A 23,448-nucleotide genomic window follows, 5' to 3' on the forward strand; every position below is an offset into this window, starting at 1 on the left:
TTTTCAAAAACAGCTAAGCCATCATCAGATTTATTAAAAAAAGGAGAAAAATTTGAATGGACTAAAGTAATAGAAGAGAGTTTTTAAATACTTGAAGACCATCTATGTCAAGAGCCTATTTTACAATTGTCCGACTTAAGTAAATCATTTGAGTTAACAAAAGATGCATCTGACTACGTAATTAGAGCGAAATTTAATCAAGAAAAAAATGGGTTTATTTATCCTGTCGCCTATCTTTCAAGAACTTTAAATAAAGCCAAAATAAATTATTCGACGACCGAAAAGGAATGCTTAGCTGCTCTATACGCAATGCATCATTTTCGTTTGTATTTATTAGGAAATAAATTTTAAGTTTAAATTCACTGGTTATGAAGACACTGTCAAATACAAGCCGTGAAACCTCGATGCCAATGCTGACGCATTATCTAGAAACTCAGTAGAACTATTTCCTTATGCGAAAAATAATATAAACTATGATTTTACTATTACTAAGAGTTGTAATGATGGGTCAAAAAAAAGTAGAGGAATAGAAAAAAAAACAGAATTACAAAGTCAGAGAAGAGAAATAGTAAGAACATCGAATTTAACGACGATCAAACCTAAAGCATTGCCAACAACCTTAAAGAAAACAGTAAAAGTAATAGAACCTAGAAGCATGACCAAATGAGAAACAGATGTACCTTAATTGGCCAGAGTTCCTGGTCGACCCCTTTGTTCAAAAACGAAAAAGGAACGGCCAAAGTTAGATCATACTGTGATTGCTTAAAGGACCCAAACGTAACCATTTCCGCAACCACAGAAATCATCTGCATCTTGACCGATTATATTAAGAAATGTCACTAAAAATACATCAAAAGATTCTAGCTCATTAAAAGTGAATTTTCAGAAATCAATAGCCTCAACATCACATGCTAGTAATACGAATACAGAAACCACTGAAATGAATTCTAGTAGTTCTACAAATAAGGAAATGCCACAGTTATCAGTCAGAGATATAATTAACTTTTGTGCATCGTCAAGGACAAGTATGTTTTCCGAAAACGATCCAAGTGACACTAAAGAATCGTCAGAGGATGATACTTAACCACCAGTATATGATCCTAGATAAAGTGAATAACAGCAAGAATGAGCTGAAACGGAAGCAGACTCAAAAACAGATCCTGACTCAGACTCAGACGCAACAAATATTAGAATTTCCGTAATACCTATTTGACTTAGTGGAGGTTAAAACGATGATGTTTTGTAAGATGAACCCAAAACTACGACAAGTAATATTAATAACGTTACTTATCAATAAGTACAAAAGTTAACAAAAAAATTTAACCAAAGTCTTCAGAATATTTAGATAAGTCTAAGAACGTTACTGAACCCGAGCAAACTGATACAAATTTTTTATCAGTTACCAGATTTTCTGATGGAGGTAAGCCGGATCCTGAAATTCGAGACATATTAATCGGAATGGACACCTATGATCCCTAACATTTTGATGATTCTGTATTAGATGAAAAAATTGCAGGTTTATCAAGACTTACCGCGGACTTCAAACCCCTATTTGATGAATATTAAATTTTAAGGAAACATATGACGAGTGAAAATCATTAATTGCCCCTGATATTCAAGAAAACACACTCTCAAGTTCTAGTACACTGACGCACACTAGTACTTCTATCGTTACAAAAAACAGATTGTCTGAAGCACTTGAATTGGAGCAAATAACAGAAGAAACCACGGATAACTTGAATGAAAACATCAAACAACTAAACTGCAATGCAAACAAATAGAGGTATTGCACCTGATTTTATGCTTCTATGAGACTTATACTCTTTTTCACCAATTAATCCTTACAAACAACAGTATGGAAAGATATATGTAAGTCCTAGTGATACTAGCAGTAGTACTGACGATTACAAGAACGTAAATAGAGACAAGCTAATAAATAATGTTATTACTACCACATATTGTCTTACGTACAAAAGAGACAATATAGTTCATTTTATTAGCAAAGATGTCAACCAGTCACATCTGTCTAAGGACTGTTGAGGTTGATAGGTGCACTGTTCTTTAGTTACTTAAACCCGAAGAAACCAAAAATTGGCCAAATATTACTAACACCTTATAGAGAACATAATATACTGTCAATCGTTATTAATGAAATATCTACCGATTTAGTAACTTCAGAAACTCTTACAAAAGTTTTTAAATCACTTTAAAAAGTATCTTTGAGATGAAATTTTAAAACTTTTTGAATTTCAAGAGAAGTAGATCTTACGGACAAATTAGAACCTGGATTGATAACATAAATGTTATTAACAACTTTTGATAAAACACTTATACAAATTTTTGTCTGTTACAACAAGGTTGATTTTTCAAAAATTTAAGAACGTAAGAAAATAATACAAACAATACATGTTAGCCCTGTTGGAAGACGTAACAGAATAAACCAAATTTATCGGAAAGGAAGAAAATAGTTTTATCGTCCTGGAATAAGAAATAATATTCTCAATTATGTTCGTAAATACAGCAAATACTAAGAGAAAAAATTTGAACGAATAAAAACAAGAGAACCCTAGGTGCTTACAGATACTTATTGAAGCTTTTGATAAAGTTACCATTGATACCGTCGGTAAATTAAGAATAACACCAAAAGGTAATTGCCATTTGCTAACCGTACAGTGTAATTTGATTAAGTTCATCATATTAGCCCCTGTACCTGACCTAAGATCAAGCGTGCTTGATGATGCACTCGTACGAAGTCTAGTTTTAATTTACGGTGTGCCTACAGCAATTCTATGAGACTGACGTGCGACATTTATGTCTCATTTATTGGAACAACTCATAAAAACCGTAGAAACCAATTATCTAACTACATCAGCATATCATCCTTAAACAAACGAATGACCAGAACGAAGTCATGCTGTCCTAGCTGACTTTATAAGACTTACTCTGAAACTAATAATGACTGGGACAACTTATAAAGATTTGCAGCTTTCACGTATAACACAAGTGTACATGTAGTAACAAATTTCACGCCCTATGAACTAGTATTTGAAGAAGTAGCAAGGTTGCCCTTAAAGATACCTAACGATAAAAGGTTACGAACCTATCTATTACATTTACAAGATCTTATAAAGCGAGTTTAAGAAGTGCGAATTCTGGCAGAAAATTAAGAAATAAAGATGGAAGTACAAGCAAAAACAAGATACGATAAAAAATTAAAGCCTCTAAAAGTTAAACAAGAAGATTGCGTTTGGGTGTAGAAAAGTGCGTTCCCATAAATTTGATTGTTCTGACAATAAACTCCTACTGGTTAAAACTGAAATAATGTGTTACTTAAGAAAACCAATGGAAAAATCATACGGAAACACATGGATACATTAAAACTAGTTTCCCAATAATAACTGTCTTGTAAAAAATATGTTATACGTGTCTTTCAAAAAGAGAAAAAAACACAAAGATGTGGATTATATTGGCCATCATAATGACAATAGTGCTACGGATTGCGCAGATTTAAACTATGCTAATCATGGCAACATAGCATAGAACCACTTAAAACAAATCTTGGAATATACTACAAACAAATTGGTATAACATAAATTAAGAGAGCTGTTCGGAAGATTATGATATGGCTGGATGTAATAAATTCATATTGGCGCCAACACCTACTCAAGGATTAAATGAAACTTTTCGATATTGTATTGTACAGTTTGGTTATCCTCGTTGGACTCACTAAATGGAAATGGATCTCTCGAATTTAAAAATAAAGCTATTGACAAACCTCAAAGTAACACTATTGAACATAATAAATACTGTGAAAACCCGTGTGGGAGATAACGTTGTTCCATCATCCATATACGAACAAAAAGACTGATACTTTTTGGAATTATTGAAAGCATTGATAAAGGACTTTTCGGCTTAGTCACAGGAGACGATATCAACGTTATGAACACTAACAGCATCAATTAGCATACTGATCAAATAGAATATTTTAAATTGTATAATCAAAATAGCAATATTTTTGCAGCAGCATTCAAAGAACTATACAATACCACGAAACGCCATGAGCATATTTTAAAACAAGTTGCTGATATATTGACTTCAGGACAGGATTTTACTCTTGACAGATATCTGATTCATTTGTCAGCATACCTTAGAAGAACTGAGGCTACCCGAGATTAGATAATTCGTTCCCATGAAAATCTAATTGACATCTTGCATAATTTACAAAGAGGTCAAGCATATTCTGAGCTATTTTCTTAAAAAATATTTAATACCGTAGCCTGGGATGTAAAGAACCTGGCAGAAAACCTAGAATTTGTAGTACCAATAGACAATCTTTAAGCTGGTAAAATAAGCACTCTGAGCAAATTAGATGTTTTGTATCAAGAAAATAGAACCAAGGTAACATTCCATTTGCCACTCGTAGATTGAACCCCTTATAATCTTGACAGACTACATCCAGTCAAGATACCCCAATCTTAACAAAATTTATCTGCCTATATAAAACCATCGTACCCTTACTTAGCAGTATCAGCAGACTACAATTTGTATTTACGATAAAACGAAGTTACATTTAACCAATGTAATAAAACGGTGTAAGGTTATTGGTATAACCCTATTCTATGAATGTGTACGAAATTTTTATGTTAGTACGACCTGGAACAAAAATATTTAAATACTGTGGAATTACATTTACTCCGAAAACTGAAGAATCATTAAGCATTTGCTGTCCTAACAAAATGGATTGACAAGAAAAAGTAAAATGTATAGTACTTTTACGGATTAATGATCGGTGTACGGAAAAAACACACAAATTAACCTTACCTAGTAAACATAAGATCATCACTCAAATACAATATACCTATCAAGCAGAAGTGAACTCAAACTTAACTGTATTACATGAACCCTTAAAGGACACGAATGCCTTTTATGACACTATAAAATCGATTTGAGAATCAAACTTAAACGAACAAGCATTGACAGATAAAGAATTAAATGTAAAAAATACAATAAATTAAATGAAGAAAACACGAACCAGAAAGTAAGAGGAAAAATAAACTTCTGTTTTTATTTTAATACTCAATGTCACTAAAGCTTTTATTATCATAATTATGATAGCAATACTCATCAGCAAAGCAAGAAGCTGTTTTAAGAAGACTATAAAACATAGTGTCTTGGAAAAATTTATAAAAGTCACCATTAACCCACTGAACGCAGAACCCTGAGTAACCATAAAACAAGAACCAAAAAAAATACGAATCAACTAAACTTCATGTTAAAACTTAAGAAAAACAAAAAAATACCCAAATCATTTAAAACTAGACCTATAATGAAGACACAAAGTTCGATACTCCCACGCCATGCGCCATAAAAGTTGTAAAAGGACTTATAAGACAATAGTTACTTGATACTTCTTTCCTTCCAGGCTGCACGATGAACTCCGACTATGAAATAACGATATTTACTAGAGTCAACGTAAACCATTCTTTACATTAAGTTATTGAAAAATCAGAAAATAAAGAAAATCTTAAGGAAATACTCATACTCTGATTTACATAGTTATACACATCTAGCTATAACAAGCAGAAAAGATTTATTTACTAATATTACCAAAAAGCAACCGTAATATATTCAACATCGATCCAAAAATACTTATGTGTCTTCTGCCGTAGGATATAGAAAAAACGAAAAGGGAAATGAATTTCTTCAACCATTTTTTTTAATTTGGTGACCTAGAATATTGTTATGGCGTTAGAGAATGGCAAAGAAAATTATCTCAAGGATATATAAAATACATGGGTGCTGAAAGCGGTATTTTAGCGTTGCAGAACGATAAACCCAAGTATCGCACGAAATACGTCGAACCAATTGAAAGTAGCGCAAAGCACAAATGGAACTAATAACTGAACTTCACCATTTAACTATCGACTTCCTGCGTTGAGAAATACATTACTTAGTTCTAAGATTTCAATTTCAAGCTTTATTAAACCAATGAGCAAATTCATATTCAGTTAATTATTACTGACACCTATTCAAACTATATTGCTAGACACAGACATCGGGAAAAAATTTCAATAAAAAAAAAAAAAAAAAACCGAAAAAACGATTCAAACGCATGTTATATTTTATTACAGTTGCATATACTCTATTGTGAAAATTTTTTTTGTCTTTCTTTAAAATTAAGCTTTAGCACGTATTAAAACTATATATTTCATTGTATTTCAAAACCGCAAATATTTTGGCATAGCATGATAAGTAATGATTGTATCCATACATGTATTTCCTACCCATCGTCCAAATGTTTCATAATTCTATTCTTATATTTGAATTCCACATATAACCTCCTAACTCTTACAACAAATAACAGCACGAATTACACTACAACAGCACTTATACACATACAGTATCAATTAATAATCCTTAAAACACCCATCATATTTACGCTTGCAGAATTACATACACAATTGACAGACAAAACCCTAAAATCGTAGAAGCAATGGCCAGTAGAAACCAACTTTGCATACTGCTGTAGGGGGGTTATAGCCAGCATATGCTGAAAGAGATGCTGAAGATTTACGGGATAGTGTGGTCCATAGAACAGGAACCTTGTACTATGGGTTATTCGAGCTATAAGATGGTGTCTCGTTCATCACTGGAGGCAGAAATGGTGGCTGACAGTTTAAATTCAGCGCCAACGCTACAGGAGCTACTGGTTTAACTATCTCATTCATCGGATAATGTGAGGAGTCAGGCAACGTCAACGGCATCTGAGTCGTTGATAAATAAGAAATCGATTAAAATTCACAACATATTGGAGATAGGTGTTGGCTGGAAACAATGATTAAAAATTCGGTTGATAAAGATCAAATGGAGAAATTTCTTTATAGTTTTAGTCCGGTGCTTTCTTTAAAAAAATCGCCGCCCATCACACCGTACACCATGTACAATGCTGAATACTGGCAAATGGGTGATGCAGCGGTTGTGGCAGCAACACTGAATGCAGCAACGACCTTTAAAATAGAAGTAAACGAATCGCTAGCACAGAAAGTACTAACGCCAATGGATATCAGAACCACAATGCCAAGTAGGAATATAAAACTGCCTGCAGTGACCGAAACTCCTACAAAAGATAGTAAAGGAAGAAAAACTCCAGTCTTACAATTTGTGAGAGTGAGTCGTACTGGGACCAAAATAAGCATCCTAAAAAAAACCCTGCACTACCGACTACCTCTATGAGTCCTTTCAACACAAGCATCCAATAGAGGATATTTATTTTTTCACTAAGCAACAGACACAATAAGATGTTATTCCCGTTCATATAATATATGGATCGGCTAAGTTGGCAGAACACATGCGCTGCACAATAGTATACTGTGTAACACAGCATCTAAATAAAATAAAAGTTGAAAGTATCAAAAATATAAACACAGCCGATAAAGACAATTTTCCTAAAGACCGCGACCCACTACGGTAGAAACTGGTATCTAAGGTGCCGGCCATTACGAAACCAGATGAGTACACCCGGTTGCTAATGACTTTTGGCCCCCTAAGCCATTTGAACTACCATCCATTGGATATTGTGCGCAATGATGAAATACAACTGTACCTAAGCTTCGCTTCATACTGTAACGAAGAACCAATTAAAAGATCTCTCAAAGGATTTGAAATGTATGGGGCAAGATATTCTCACAGAGACTGTCAAAAAAACTGCGAAAAAATTACACGTTCGCCGTGTGGGAATTCAATATGTAAAAACGATTTGGAAGTGCACAATCTCTAGTGCAAAACGCAAATGAAGTTGAAAAAACCTTGTCCATCATGCCAGAAAGATATCAATCTAGTTAAATACGAGTGGCACTACAAGCTATGCCTTGAGACGGTCATTTCGGCAAATCTTGATGCCCTCAATAGATAAGTAATAAACAACAAAAAATCAAGGACGAAGGAGAAATGAAAAAACACAATCCACAACTAATTATACTAAATCTTATTATCCTTTTAAATTGCACACTTCCCAGTAACTGTGATAATTCTGTCGAATAGTAAAATAAATAACCATTTTAATGTACTACGATAATTAAAAAAAATAAATAAATAAAAAAAATAAAAATAAGAAAAAACAAAAATAAACCCGAAAACAGAATGTATCAACTCATGTTTATTGTTCAATATTTTTCTTATTATGCTAACTTGTGTAAATATACTGCTAAAAAATTTTTATTTGTAAGGTTTGAATAATCTGAAGTGAGAAAGGAAAACAGTGGAAAATTTTTCTTCAAGTATTCAGTTTACTTTAGTCCACTTTTCACCTTGAATCAGATCGTTTTAATCTCTATATTTATTCACCGAGGACGATGATAGTTTCAAGAAGGAGAGGCTGTTGAGTGACGACTTGCATGAATAAATAAATTTTTTATTTTCACTCTATTTTATATTATATTTATTCTCTCCGTGATCACATTTTAAGACTCTTAAAATAGTTGTTTTTAAGAAAAATCGTCACTTAACAATGCTGACTGTGTACTTCGTGGCTCTCGGAAGTGTCAAGTGACAACCGAAGTGAGCCGCTAAGCCTTAATACATAAAGCCAGGAAGTACTGGCCCCATAGCAAGTAAGACAAATAAGTGTTAACTGAAACTTCGTGTAAGGTGCATTTCTTAGCGTAGTGTCATAGTTAGTAGCTCGCTGCTGTTCATCGAGTGCAGACATTAATAACTAATTTTAAAAGAGCGACAAAATGTTCCGTCCTTTCTCTGTTTTTTGTGTACAAGCACTGTACAAGCACAACACAAAATAAATCGATATAAAAGCTATTAGCAGAAGAAGTTTGAGTTACTATAAAATAAATAAATATAAACCCAAAGAAAAAAAGGAATTCAGTTTATCTGAATTAATAACTAAAGTAGAGTTACCAGTATTCGAGTTCCAAGGGAAAAGAAAGGTAAGTTAACACGGACATTCTATACAACTTTCTCTTTCTTCTTTCTTTAAATTAAACGAATAGTTGGACTATCTGCTGTCTGGCAGCCTGTGAAGGAGCGTGAGACTGTAGTCCACATTCTTAGGTTGTAAACCGAAGGCAAAACTAAGTGATATTCATTCGCATTCAATTACATTTTTTACAAATAAATCTTTGAACCGTTATTTTAAGTGTAAAATTGTTGCTTTTAAAGTAAAAAATAAAACTGAACTTCTTATTACTTTTTAATTTAGTGCACAAATAAAATGTAGTATGTAGCCAAAAAAACGTACACTGAAAAAGTTATATTCTTAGTTTTTTTTTTTATTTTTTTTTTTCATTTTTTTTTCTTATCGGGTTATCATGACAGCTTACTGACTTCGTCGCCAAAGCCACCCACTTGCAACTCAAGTGTAAGGATGTATTGTTACATCCATCTGCCCATCACCTAACTGAAATCTTACCTACCATACCACAGTTACAGATAGAATATTTTCAGTAGAACATCTTGCCAGTTAAGCTAACACTATCGGCACCACAGGTGCATCCGGTACAATCGCCACTGTGTAACTTGTATCCGGAGAAAACTTTGTATTTTAAAACGTGCATTCCTTGCTGGTTATGTCAGTGCTCTTTGTCAAAGCATTAGATACAGGCTAAATAGCATCTCCGGAGAAGACTCTTGCTTCAGGTACCACTTCCAGCCTGTTTGGCCGACGCTTCTTGTCTGGCGTCTGGCATCAGATCCCCTTATACATACTACGAAAAAATTTACATGCACCGGGAATCGAACCCCTTAGGATGGTGTTGTATCAGTACCAAGCACGCTTATCATTAAGCCAAAACTGCTTCCCTTGTGTGGTACTCGTTTTTGTGAAATCTTTTTAGTTACTTTTTAGGGAGTCACCAATTTTCGTCTTATTTCTCACATCACATTTAGCTTTACAACTTGTTCCATAACCACAATCTAAGTCACTTGATAAGTCGAAGTAATTTTCTCCCACGTTTCTTTTTTTATTGATTGTTATCATTTGACATTGATAACTTTGCTTTTGTTTTAAAGTTTCTACATTTTTAAATTTAAGGGAATAAACTTAGCACATAATTTTTTTTAACCTTCTGTTCTTAATTCTTTTACTGGCATTATGTATAAACGTAGTACGCAATGATTACACTTTGAAAATTGAGTTGCATTCACAATATTATTAGTTTATGTAGTTGTTAAACAAAGCGCTGCATTATAATTGAAGAAGTTATACTTATGCATCGCATAATGTACATTTTTAAGAGTCTAGTATACTATTAAGAAGCATACCCATGCACGTTACGTATTTATGTTAACTTAGTATTTTTCTCAGCGTTATGTTCGTATACAAAATTTTTTGTTGTTGCAATTGATTTACTAACTTAAGTAGGGACGAAAATTCATCGAACAGTTATCTTAACAATATTTTTTAACTTTAAATATGAAACTTTATGAGGCTTAAAATTTTAAACCTGTGTATACTAGCACCACTACAAGCTAGAAACAAGCCTTTTTCTGAACTGAATTTTAAAATAAGACACATTTAGACTTGTTTGTAGAGTAGTTTTTACTTTAAATAATGCAATAAACCAATAAACATACTAAACTTGTTTTTTAAATTATTCTACATAAATAATTATATTACAGGGCTGTGCGATAAATGTTCATTAAAATTAAATTATAACTTGAACGAAGACAACCAATGTGCTGAAAATCAAGTAAAAAATTATTATCTATACAAGGAATCGTTATTTGAATCCAACAAGTACGAAAATACGAAAATCAGACACTTCGAAGAAACATGGCATAACAGATATTTTAAAATTGCATCAACTGAAGATTGTATGAGAATTTATTTACATGATAAACTATAAAAAAAAGTTTTAAAACAATAACTAAAACTTTTATCACTAAATACTTTGTTTTCGAATATTTTGTTCAAACAAACAATTTAAGCAAATTAAACATTCTATTTCTTATTAGAAAATTTCATGTCTTATAAAATATTCTAAGTTCTTGCAAGTGCTTGAGTTGTTTGGTTTTGGATTATGATATATGGCACACTCTTTAGTACGAAGTGTAAGTAAATTTTCTGTACGAACATCATTTTATAAACTTTAGGATATCGCTTATACGTACCCTACATAGTGGCCATTCATTGTAAAGTATCACATACTTAAAAGTCAAATAATTAATTGCTAGATTTAACAAGTACTTCATAGACGATCGATTTTTTTGCTAGTGCCGCTTCCGACTGCTCTAAATGATCTACATTCACCACGCGTAAAAACAATCTGGATCTGATCGGAATTGCTCCGAGGAATCTGTAATAATAGAAACGACAAAGGGCGTGTTGCGCTGTAGCAAATTTAATAAACTTGTGAGGTGAGTGTCTGCTAGTACTTCGTGAATCTTTTTTTTCTTCGTAAACTCTGGTTAATACTATTCTTCTTGTCCTTTAACTATTTTTTTATAACACTAAATAAATTATATTGGTCAATGGGTGCCTCATTCTTTTATATTATAGGAATATGACAATTTATTATTTTTCTTGAGACTTACTTTTTCAAAACTTTGTGCAATAAATGAATAATTTAAATGATATAGTTGGAAGCAGTGGTCTTTAAGACTTGTTATATGATGATCATGCATTAGGAAAGAGATTGGATTTCAACCAACTTCATATCAGTACCGCTCTCCCCTTTGAGCTGCATGAATTTTTTTAACCAGTTGACTAACTTTTAATTTAATTATTACATTCTATAAGTGCATTTAAAACTTCATGATGTATTTCAGTGAAAGTTTGTATATTGCTGTCACCTTAAACAAAATTATAGAAACTAGACTTCAGAGTTTGTGTACAACTATATACCTTGGTTGTTTCTTGAAAGTCGGTTTGTCTATCTACGGATTATAGTAGAAAATCAGTTTGAATATCGACTGATACATGTATCAGGTTACTCACGAGTTTTTCCATTAAACTGCTACAATATAAGTTCAAACGCTTATTTATATGAGAATTCTTTAACTGTTTAATGAAAAAGGCATTCTCTGCACAGTTTAACACTGCTTATTCTTTATTAAAATTAGTTTTATTACTGAAATGAGCATCTGTGATGCAATTGCAATTTTTAATCTCTGAATCTTTACATTTTATTGAGATGAGATAGCATATTTTTTAAATCTCCTTTGTTTTGAGTTTTCAAAGAATAAAAGTTTGGTTTTTTATGTAAATAATAAATTTTTTGAATTATTTACCAAGATTTCTGCAATTCAAAGTGTTGAAATAAAAAGCTAAGATTACAGTGTGTCGTGAGATCACAATAACGTTTCTAGCTGTCATCCTTGTATAAAATATATTTTTCCGCCCTCGGGTGGTTTTGGGAGGCTGGTACTTCTTCGCGCAAAAAAGCAGTTTTCCGATACTCGTTCAAAAAGTCTCCTTTACAAACCTCGTTACGGACCTCGCCTTCGGCTCGGGCCGTAAACCTCTCGGTTCGCAAACAAAGACTTTTCAAACTCGTAGAAAATCTATTATTTCGCAATAGTGTGCGGAAAGTAGGTGTTTTCCTCACTTATATTAGTGTGGAAAATCGATTTTCCCACATAGTGTGCGGAAAAACCTTTGCCACACATAATTTTCGCACACTGTGTGGAAAATATTTTCCACACACTATGTGGGAAAATCGATTTTCCACACTAATATCAGTGAGGAAAACACCTATTTTCCGCACACTATTGCGAAATAGTAGTTTTTCTACGAGTTTGAATAGTCTTTGTTTGTGAACCGAGAGGTTTACGGCCCGAGCCGAAGGCGAGGTCCGTAACGAGGTTTGTAAAGGAGACTTTTTGAACGAGTATCGGAAAACTGCTTTTTTGCCCGAGGAAGTACTTGTACGCAACTCGTGTGGGGCGGTTTCCCGCACTCGTGTGATAGACTTGCACTCGTGGCTGATGACGGTAACTCGTGTCGTGCGATCACACTCGTGCTAAGTACTCGTGTGCTCAACTGGCACTCGTTCCCGTCAACTCTGGCCACTTGTTTGAGTCAATCACGACTCGTGCGGGAAATCGTCTTTTCTGCACTTGTTACTTAAATAACTATTATTTTGTAGGGAATTTGTGAATTGGAATGGCTTTTATATCGCAATCTTTTATTACACAAATTTTGGTGACTTGTTTACTTTGCTGTATTATTCATGCAAAAAAGATTAAATGATCGTGTCATTTACACATTTTTAATGTTATGCTACATAAGCTACTAACATTGTCGTCTGTTTGCGTTTGTCTACGCTCCAAAGGTTCCATGTCTTCATACCCGGTGGAACCCTTTCTTAGTCATCTGAATAGAAACACACTTCTAATTTGAAAAAAGTGAACAGTTTTGGAGATCCTCTGGTGACTGAGGGCTAATTGGGTAGATGTATTGTGAGTATTGTAAACGTTCAATAGTACTCTACAAGAACCTTACATTAATTATTACTAATTTTTAAGCTTTTTAATAACAATAATAATTTTAACACTAAATAACAGGTTACAATTAAGTTAGTACAATGTAATATAATAACGAACTGACCCACAAAAATATAAAACTCGTTGTCATAATATTCTTAGCGTATTTAGAATTTTGTTTGGTTAACTACGTTTTGAATAAAAAATGTTGATAAAAAAACTGTTTAAGTTTTGCATGTTCTACTGTATTGTAAGTTAACGTAAGTTTTGTTAATATACATTTAATTTATTATGGAATGTAATATAATACCCACACTTAACGTAAGAATGTGTAACTCACTTTTATTTCGTACAATTTAAATGTACTATACATTAATCTGTAAAAGCACACAGTACTTTATTGTTATTTGTCAATAATAATAGAGCTCTCTGCTTGCATGGACAAGAGTTTTGATAGAAGTCACATATTCATATTTAATATCTAATTTGTACAAAATTTAAAAAATAGTTAGCCCATGAGCCCTTTAAATTCTTATGACGAATGCATGAGTCAAGAGTATTAAAACATTTGAATACGTTGGCATTTTTCTCAGAAAACGTACCACGTTCTTTTAAATGTCAACAACTAACACTTAAACACTAGAAAAAATAATCCATTCAGAAAATTTTCATGTGAAGTAAGCAGAGATTCAAGATAAAAACTTCTACAGGATCTTTTCCTATCGTCAACTTGGAAGTATTGTGTCAGTAATAAAAAAATCTCGTATCATATTTTAAGCCGTTTTGAATTCTCGTGTGATTTTCTTCCTTTTAAACAGTGTGAAAATTTCTTGTACGATTGCTGGAATTATACTCGGTTCTGTCTCGCTTTATAATTGTTCTGATACAATGGAACAGAAATTAATTATGTTTGGTAGATGCACATGTGTAACTTTTAAACAGAACGCATAAAAAGGTTCGTCAAACTTATTAATTAATGAGATAACACTACACATTTTAAAACAGTGTCATTAACAGTATTTCAGAGTTAGAGTTATAAAACTAGTTTTATGTGAGAAAAAAACTCCGTGTTCTCGTCATCTGTCTTCCTACTCAGACTGTTTTAACTCAAAACGAAAAACGCTATCAAAATATCTTACGAATTTCCTACAAATAAATTCCGGTATAAAATGTTTTTTTATACTTGGTTTACTAGTGCAATGGATTTTTTAGAAAAAAGTTAAAGCTTTCGTCTGCTATATTATGTAAGTAATATTTTTAAAAAAATTTTATTCTCTAACCGCATAGTTGCTATACAATATTGCAAAACATGTTTAGTCAATAATATTTAGTTCTAGTGCTGGCGTGAAACGTGTATTAAAAACAAGTGTACAATGATCATGCATTTTAAGTAGGATGATTTTGATTACAGCAACGGAATAAGAAAAAATTATAAATCTAGTTTTGACACAACACTCTTCGCTTTCTGCGGTAATTTGAAGTAGTGCCATCTTTAGGGAAAAATATGTCGATACGAACTAACCAAACTATACAACCTCTTATGGACTCTAATCTGTTACAAGCATTTATTTAAACACTAATGTGTCTCTTACAGCTGATTCTATTCCTTTAGCTATAAATATTCATCATGTAGTTGTGCCTAGTACTTCAATATAATTAAACTCAAGAAATTCAAGTGCAAGTACTGTTCACTATAGTTTAAATTCCAAAAATAATACATTATCTACTCAGTTCTGTAAGAAAAGCAAACAATTTGTATTTAATCTGAGTGCTGTTTCTCTCTTGTAAAATTGTGCTGAATCACACAGCGACCAAGGCACTAATTTTGTTGGAGATAAAAGATAACTAGGGTAGATATTCCAAGGCTTCAGTCAATCTTATCCAAGAGCATAGTTGAGCAACATACATACTACTTGGAAATACAACCCTGCTGCTGCTTCTCCTTACTTTAGCGATCTTTAGAAGGCTGCGGTAAAATCGGCCAAGTATCACTTCACAAGAGTTATTGGTGACCAGACCCTTACTTTCGTTGGTCATTCCACTTTTCTCTGTAGAGTTGAAGCTTTTTCGAACTTGCGTTCACTGGTTCCTTTAACCATTGATATCGACACTTTGAAGGTCTTCACGCCCACGTTCATTTTAACCTCGAAAAAGCCTTCTGCTTTGCCCAAGGCAAACTTGCTTAAAAAGGGTAAACCCTTTGCAAAGTTGGTAGTTTATTGCAAAGCTTTCTTAGCAGTTTTGAGAGGCCTGGTCAACTAAATACCTTACATCTTTACAAACGCGAAAAAAATATCAAAAACCATCTCGTTAAATTGGTGTCACCTTCATAAAAAGCAGTTCCTTAACCCTAACCCTTTCTATTCATCGTCTTATTTTGTCAGTGGAAGACGACTAAGAGTTAATTTGGCTCGCTCTTGTCTTACAAGCTAAAAGCTAAAGGGGGGACTGTTTAGATAGGGCCTTAGTGAGAAAGAGTCAGGAGGGAGTCATTTTATTAATACACTCAAGAGGACTGAGTGAGGTCGTTTTATTGTTCGTTTACCTTTTAAATTTAATCTTTCTGTCATTCAAGCTCACTCTGTTTCAAACCAGAAATCGTCTCAGGCTATGCTTTTTACCATGGAAAAGAAGTTCAAACAGAACGATAAACTTAAAAATGCTTATTCGTCCTTCATACGCGAGTACCTTGATCTGAAGCAGATGACCGAAATCGTGCCAGGATTAACAAGTCTCATTGACTACTCCCTTATCACGGGGTAGTTCGCGAATCGAGTTAAACGTCTAATCTCCGAGTCGTTTTTAATGGTTCTGCTAGGTCAAAAAGTTCCATTTGTTTAAACGACATTTTAAATTCTAGCCAAAATTTCTTACCTTGTCTCTTTGACTTTCTGTTGAAATGGCGCACTAACTGCGTCGTGTTTACTGTGAATGTAAAAGAGATGTTTTCTACGTGTAGAAAATCGTATAAGCAATCATTAATTTATTTATTTTTAAAGTAACAAATTAATAAAAATTAAGTAAATATTTATTAATATGTAGAAAAGCAGCTACTACAAATTATTGAGTTTTAGAAAGAGTTGATTATTTGTATTAAAAAGATATGCAATCGAATGAATAATTATTTAAATTTAAAATAATGTACAATCGAACCCATTTAACTAAAAAACAGTAAATAAATATGAAATTTTAGATAAGTTCTTTTTTTTTCAAGGAGAATTATGTGTACAATTAGCAATCAAAATGACAAAATGTTTTTTCTTCGTAAATGAGATTTACTGGTGTAGTGTATCATGAAGGGTTTGCGAGATAAAATAAAAAAATTTCGCTTCTGTAACACATTTTTTTAAGGTGATCAATCTGAAATTGCCGGTTTTAAAAATCTTATATTCCAATTGAACATATGCTTCTATTTTATTTAAGTAGAAAGACTTTTTTTTTTAACTAAAATTAGTGGACGGTTGGCGTGAAAAATGCGCAAGATGGCAAAGCCCCACTACGATATGAAAGTATAAATTACGTCATGCAGTTGTAACTCTCCGATTTAGTCAGCAACTCCTCCTTGCTCCCTCTTTAAAATTTAAAATAGTTTTAAGCCCCTTTTAAGAATCACTGTTTCTTCGATGGTTTAGCTCAATTTAAAATACATTACGAATTTCCAGCCTTTTTCACCCCTCTTTAAACCTTTCCACATTGTAGAGTTATCCCTCCTTTAATCCCTCTTTGAGTAAAAAAAAATTTTTTTGTAAATTAAAATACGGCAAAGATAATCATATTCAATATGTTTAAAGTATTTTATTAAATGCAACTTATACTTTATTGTGTGTGGATGTGTGTGTGCGTGCGTGCGTGCGCGTGCGTGTGTATGTGTGTGTGTGTTTCTAACTTAGTTATCCGGATTTGAGCCATTTTTATGTTTTTATTAACAGTCTTTATGCTTATGCTTAATCACTAATTTTGTGAGTTTTGTATTATTCAAATCGAATTCAGCACATATAATTGTATTTGTGTCTTCATTTAAAATTATCTTTTATGTAATTTTATCCAAATTTGTGCATGTGGTAGGCCACGTTTTTGAAATGTAATTGTGTAAACATAAGCTAATACTTTGCCAAAAAATTTTTACATGTAATATCATTCAAAACTGATGGTAATTTTGTGTGAATAGTTAAACTGTTACATTGGGTACATCATTTAGCAAAGTTTTTTTTCGAAAATTCTTTAAAACTAATTTCAATCCTTTTCATTAAGGATTATATGTTACTGTTGTGAATAAATCTAGTCCACTATATTCTCTTATACTTGCATTTGCATCTTGATAATGTCGTTGCATATGTCTCACTCCCTCTATGTATGTTGACGGTAATATATAAAGATTTTCAATCTTTTCCTTGTCTCAAAATTTTTGCGATATTTGATGCAATATTCTTTGAAAATAAAATAAATAATCAACTTATTTGTCTTTCTGGGTATTTGGGGGGGGGGGGTTAGTGCCTGGAACGCAGAGTGGGTCACAGCCTGACTAGTGTATGTATCTTTCTATTTTACTTAAATAAAAAGCCAAGTCACTAAAATCGTTGTAATCGCTATCTGCGAAAACTATTTAATCGATCTTGCCAAAATTTTGCATACTGATTCTTGACACTTTCTAGATGGTTTTAGTATGGTTTTCATCTTGAAAAGATTAATAACAGTAGCAATAAATAAGCTCTAAGTTTTGTTGAAGTAAGCTAGCTTTTGACTTCAGTTCAGTAGTATCCGCTAGGTGGCATAGAAGTATAGTTGAAGCTACTTGCAATAGAATGAAGTAAGTCTGGTTATTACATGCCCAAACAAAGTTTCGAATATCACAGTCGATCATCGGCAGAGCAGGAAGCATAAAGCTGGGAGTCGTGCAGCTAGATATCCTGGCTACCGACGACACTGTTCTATAATGGACTAGTGACTTACGTCAAACTATATCTCAGCCACCAAGATTGATCAGTGCCATCAATAAAAAGGTGTACTTAATGCTAACGTCTCTGGCGAAATTCCAGAAGACGTGTCTAGCCAGAGCCCAATCTACTCTAGCATTTTGGATTTTCATGGGCATTTGTCTAACCGTTCTTAAGCTATCAGAGCAGATTTTGCTACAACGTTAAGCTGGGAAAATGACCCTGAGGAGTTTGAGCAGCCACAACGGCTTTTTTCTCAGTGGTCGTCCCAACGGCATACCTGCAGAAGAAATGTTTTGCAGGCCCTCCTTTCCGACAAACGATGAGTGGTTGGTAATCCGGGGAACAACCCGAAGACGAGATATTCTTTTGTCAGCGGCGTATCACCCTCCAGCATGGTTTTCGTATGCAGAGACTACGCGGGTAACTGTCAAGCTACCCGTATCTGGTTCTTTATCGTCAATAATAGTAATAAGGAATAGCTGGAAGTCTTACCACTGGCTCTTTTCAGGGCCATTGTAAGTATTTACGTCCCTTACTTAACCATTAATCTTGTTGGTTCTTTCAAGAGCCACCTTAGGTTAAACAACCTTACCAATAAATACATTTTAACTACTATTTCTAGCAAAGATTCGTTGACTAAAAGTCTGTATGGATCTGGCCACTATTGAACCAAGTCGGTCATTCACTGGCAGATGTCACGAGTGAAATTATGCGTCACGAGGCTGGGAACCCTGGTGACTGACGACCCTATATAACCTTCTCGACTCTAAGGCTGGCTGCAGTGTTAATAAATAAAACATTCATCAATAACACAGGTTCCTATCGCCTGGTGATATAGGGCGCTTACTTGCCACATCGTTAGTTAATGCAGTAAAAATTAACAATACAAGTCCTTATCACCAGATGATCCATGACACTTTCTGGCCGCTTTGTTAAATAGTAAAACGTTGATTAATGATACACTTTCCTACTATTAGATTACCTTGGACGCTGACTTACCATTTTAATAATCAAAAAAATATTGATTCGTAACCCAAGCTTATATCATCAGATGACTTGGTGTGCTTACTAGCCACTTTGTTAATCACTCTAGTCAGAATCAAAAACCCAAGTGCCTAGCACCAGATGATCCAAGGTGCTTGTTAGCCACATTGTTAATCAATTAAGCATTTATGAACAACACAAGTGCCTATTATATGGTGATCTGGGGTGCTTACTAGCCACTTTGTTAATCAATGAAGTCAGAATCAAAAACCCAAGTGCCTAGCACCAGATGATACAAGGTGCTTGTTAGCCACATTGTTAATTAATTAAGCATTTATGAGCAACACAAGTGCCTATTATATGGTGATCTGGGGTTCTTACTAGCCACTTTTTTAGTTAATAAAGTAGAAATTAACAAAACTAGCGCCTATCACCGGATGACCTATGGCGCTTTCTTATCACTGTATTATTTAATAAAACATTGAAAGTTGTATGAATGCCTATCATCAGGATATCTAGAGCGCTAATTTAGTATTTTGATAAATAATTAAACATTAGTTATTCTTACAAGCTCATATTACCAAGTGACCTGGGGCGCTTATAAGCAACTTTATTATTTAATTAATTGCAAATTAACAACACAAGTACCTATCATCAGATACGTGGGTTGCTTGCTGGCCACATTGTTAATTACTTAAACTTTTAGTAATAAAGCAAGCGCCTATCTCCATGTTACGATAGGTATTTACTTGCCACATTTATAATAAAAAAAAAGTTGATGATAAATACAATCTGATCACCAGGTAACTTGGTGTGTTTACTAGCCACTGTGTTACTTAATAAAGTAAAATTTAACACCGCAACCTCCTATTACCAGATGAATTGAAGTGCTTACTGGTCACATCATGAATTAACAAAAAGTTGTTTAATAATACAACCTCACAACACCGTGTAACTTAGGGCACTGACTAGCCAATTTGTTAATTAATAAAGTAAAAATCAACAACTAGGCATCTAATAACAGATGACCCTGGGCGCTTACAAGCCACATTGATAACGATTAATTTATTTATTAGTACCAAATGCGTCATAACAGATGACTCAGGGAACTTTCTAGCCACATTGGTAATTGTTAAAATATTTATTAGTAACACAAGTGCCGATTACCAGATGACTTAGAGTGCTAGCTGGCCACATTGTTGATTAATTAAAAAACTGAATAGCAAAACAAGAACATATCATCAGCTGACGCACAGCGCTTGCTAGCTACATTATTAATAAATAAAACATTGATTAAAAATAGAAGCTTATATCTCCAGGTGACTCGTGGCGCTTAGTATCTAATTTGATAGTTAATAAAGTGAAAATTAACAATAGAGTGCCTATATGAAGATAAGTCAGAGTGCTTAGTGGCCAGAGGCCGCCCAAGTCATAGAGATATAGGGGGGCTCACTATATATATGTACATATATATACACATATATATATATATTTATCTTATTGAGTTATTCGTACTTTAAAAAAAATATGTAATCAATTTAAAATGAGTAAAAAAAACAATATGTATTATTAATTATTATAAACCTACTTAGTATACGTATACACATATTAACTATGCAACAACATACATATAATGACCTTAATTGTCGATAGTTTTTCACGTATTTTAATTGAAACAATCAGCAGCTATGTGAAGATAAAATTAACTTATCATAATTATAAATTATTAAAAACATATATTATGATATTTATCTCAAATACAAATAGATAATTAAAATAATTTTACATTTTTTGTGGCGATTCAAATGTTACTTGTCTTTCAGCATTTTTTAATATAAATTCTCTTAGTAATGGATTTAGATCTATGTTTCGTGCTCTTGATTTGTGTACACATAATAGAACTAGATAAGTCAAACGATTATATACCCAAGGCGCTCAATGCTTAGTAACCCAACTGGTAGAGTGCCTGCACTGATAAATAATTATTAAATGAATAAATCCTAAGCGCTCAATGCTTCATAACCCAACTGATCGAGTACCTGCACTATAAAATAATTTATTATTAAATTGATAAATCCCAAGCGCTCAATGCTTTGTAACCCGACGAATCAAGTGCCTGCTAAATGTATAAACCAAGATAAATGGGTGGCTTCCAGGCCACACTGATGATCAATAAAATATTTTCTCATAACACAAGCTATGGAGATATGCACATGACTTGAAAACAATCAGAAAAATAATTTTTTTTAATACCTTTTATAAAAGCCTATTTGATCCAGAGCTATGACATAAAATGATTCCGCAAGAGAATGCTATCAGCTTGTTCCTATTTGATCCAGAATTATTTGACCTATTCGATGCGTAGTACAGACAAAGCTTTTAGGTTGAAAACATGGTCTTAGATAATAGTTCATTTTTACCAGGTGGCTCCCGCAGCTTGTGGTAGATTTGTATATTTTAGTGACTTGGTATGTAGTAATAAGCTATCGTACTATTATTAGCCACTACATGGTAGCAAAGGGTTAGAGCTAGGGTCTATATGAGTTACTAAAAAAGGCTATTGTGTTTAGTCCCTGCTTTGACCGAATAAGATTGGGCTCCAACAGTCGTCTTAAAGCAGTCCATCGTGAACATGACTTTTACTGGAAATGAACCCTACAATGGTCTGAGGATAGCTCTTTGATTGGTTAACAAGATTTGATTATCTTATAATTGTTTAATTATCATCATTATATTAGGAGTAAACTTCGTTAGAATTATTGGCAAAAATTTAGAATTTTGTTTTTTAACTTTAAACTTGCACTAAGAAGGAGTATATTTTTTAAATAATTGAATAATTGAAAAATACTTAAAAACTTGTTATTAATTTTTTCAATAAATTCTTTGCTTATCCAAAATTTAATTAGCTTCTACGTATTGTACTTGTAGTTGCAAAAATCCTACTTGGTATAGAAGTCTCATATATCTCTGAGTTACGCAAATTAATCATTGCTTTGATATCCATGCAATTTATGTCATTCGTGGACCATTTTTTTTCTTTTGGTTCATTATTCATTAAAAAAAATTTTTTCGTCTTCTATGCTTACTACCTAAATACAATCCGTAAATTTTTTTAGATTGAATACAGAGATTTAAATTAATTTTGCTTTTATTCCTGATCTTAAATTCAACTCTTGACTTCGAGCAGTGCTAATAATATAATTTTTGAACCACACTATAAACAAACAAAGGTTTTGCATGGCAATAGCACCATTTTTTTTTTCTATTATAATTTTTGTGCACTGGTAGCCATATATTTTGTTTAATTTTGCTAATACCTTATCTCTATGCTTCTACAAGTGCGCTTATAAATAATAAAGTGATATTTTTCTCTGTCAGTTTCATCGTGTAAACAATTTGTATAATAGATATGGCTTCACAAAAAGCATTTGCTGCATCAAAAATGGCCTGATTTCGTGGTGAAACTTTTTCATTCCTGTAGGTAAGAAAAAGTACCTTACAGATATCACCAAATCTCAGCAGCAGCTGCGTAACCTCCTCTTTTGACAGATCGTGAGCCTGCTTTAAACTCGGGGATTCACACTTTGAGTACCTATTATCTTTACTGCTTCCAGCCATCAGTGACCAGTACAGGCACCTCATCTGTCATAACACAGCAGCAGACCACGTTGACAGGCAAGAGGCCCACTACAGCGCCACTGCAGGATCCGATGTAGCCAACAATATTATATATTACTAGAACGAGTATCGCTCTATATAGGGTCAGTAGAATAACAAACCAAAAATTGTTGGTTGTGGCAGCAGTGATAAAATTAAAATGATTACACCAGTCCCTAGGAGGTCAGAACCAGCAAATAAGCATACTGCAAGCAATCTTAGATTCCAACTAGGTGCTCCTATGAAAATAACTTTAGTTAGAGGTATGAGCAATAATAGACAAGGCAAAAAGTAGAAACACAGCATAAACATGACTCATCGGCTACTCACGCAGAAGGGGGAGCTGTTTTAGAATTGAGCTAAGGCCAATAGCTATATAATGTACTTAGATACATAGTAATAGTCCATAATATTGTCTTATATGTAGATAAACCTT

At 33.3% G+C, this 23,448-nt stretch overlaps 1 protein-coding gene across 6 annotated transcripts in view; it reads left to right on the forward strand.

The window, feature by feature from the left end:
• The window catches only part of BORCS6 (BLOC-1 related complex subunit 6), a 441,611-nt gene that overhangs the window by 133,345 nt on the left and 284,818 nt on the right, over positions 1-23,448 (forward strand). For 5 of the 6 annotated variants that reach the window (XR_016293438.1, XR_016293440.1, XR_016293439.1 and 2 more), the window contains 2 exons: positions 10,630-10,824; positions 11,225-11,367. The exons of the other annotated variant lie outside the window; for it this stretch is intronic. The gene's annotated coding sequence lies outside the window, so the exon portion shown is untranslated. The remainder of the gene's footprint in view (positions 1-10,629; positions 10,825-11,224; positions 11,368-23,448) is intronic. 6 annotated transcript variants of the gene reach the window in all.

The sequence above is a fragment of the Copidosoma floridanum genome, unplaced genomic scaffold (assembly GCF_036245765.1).
Source record: "Copidosoma floridanum isolate Cflo_tuat_1 unplaced genomic scaffold, Cflo_Japanese_pri ptg000004l, whole genome shotgun sequence".
NCBI lineage: Eukaryota > Metazoa > Arthropoda > Insecta > Hymenoptera > Encyrtidae > Copidosoma > Copidosoma floridanum.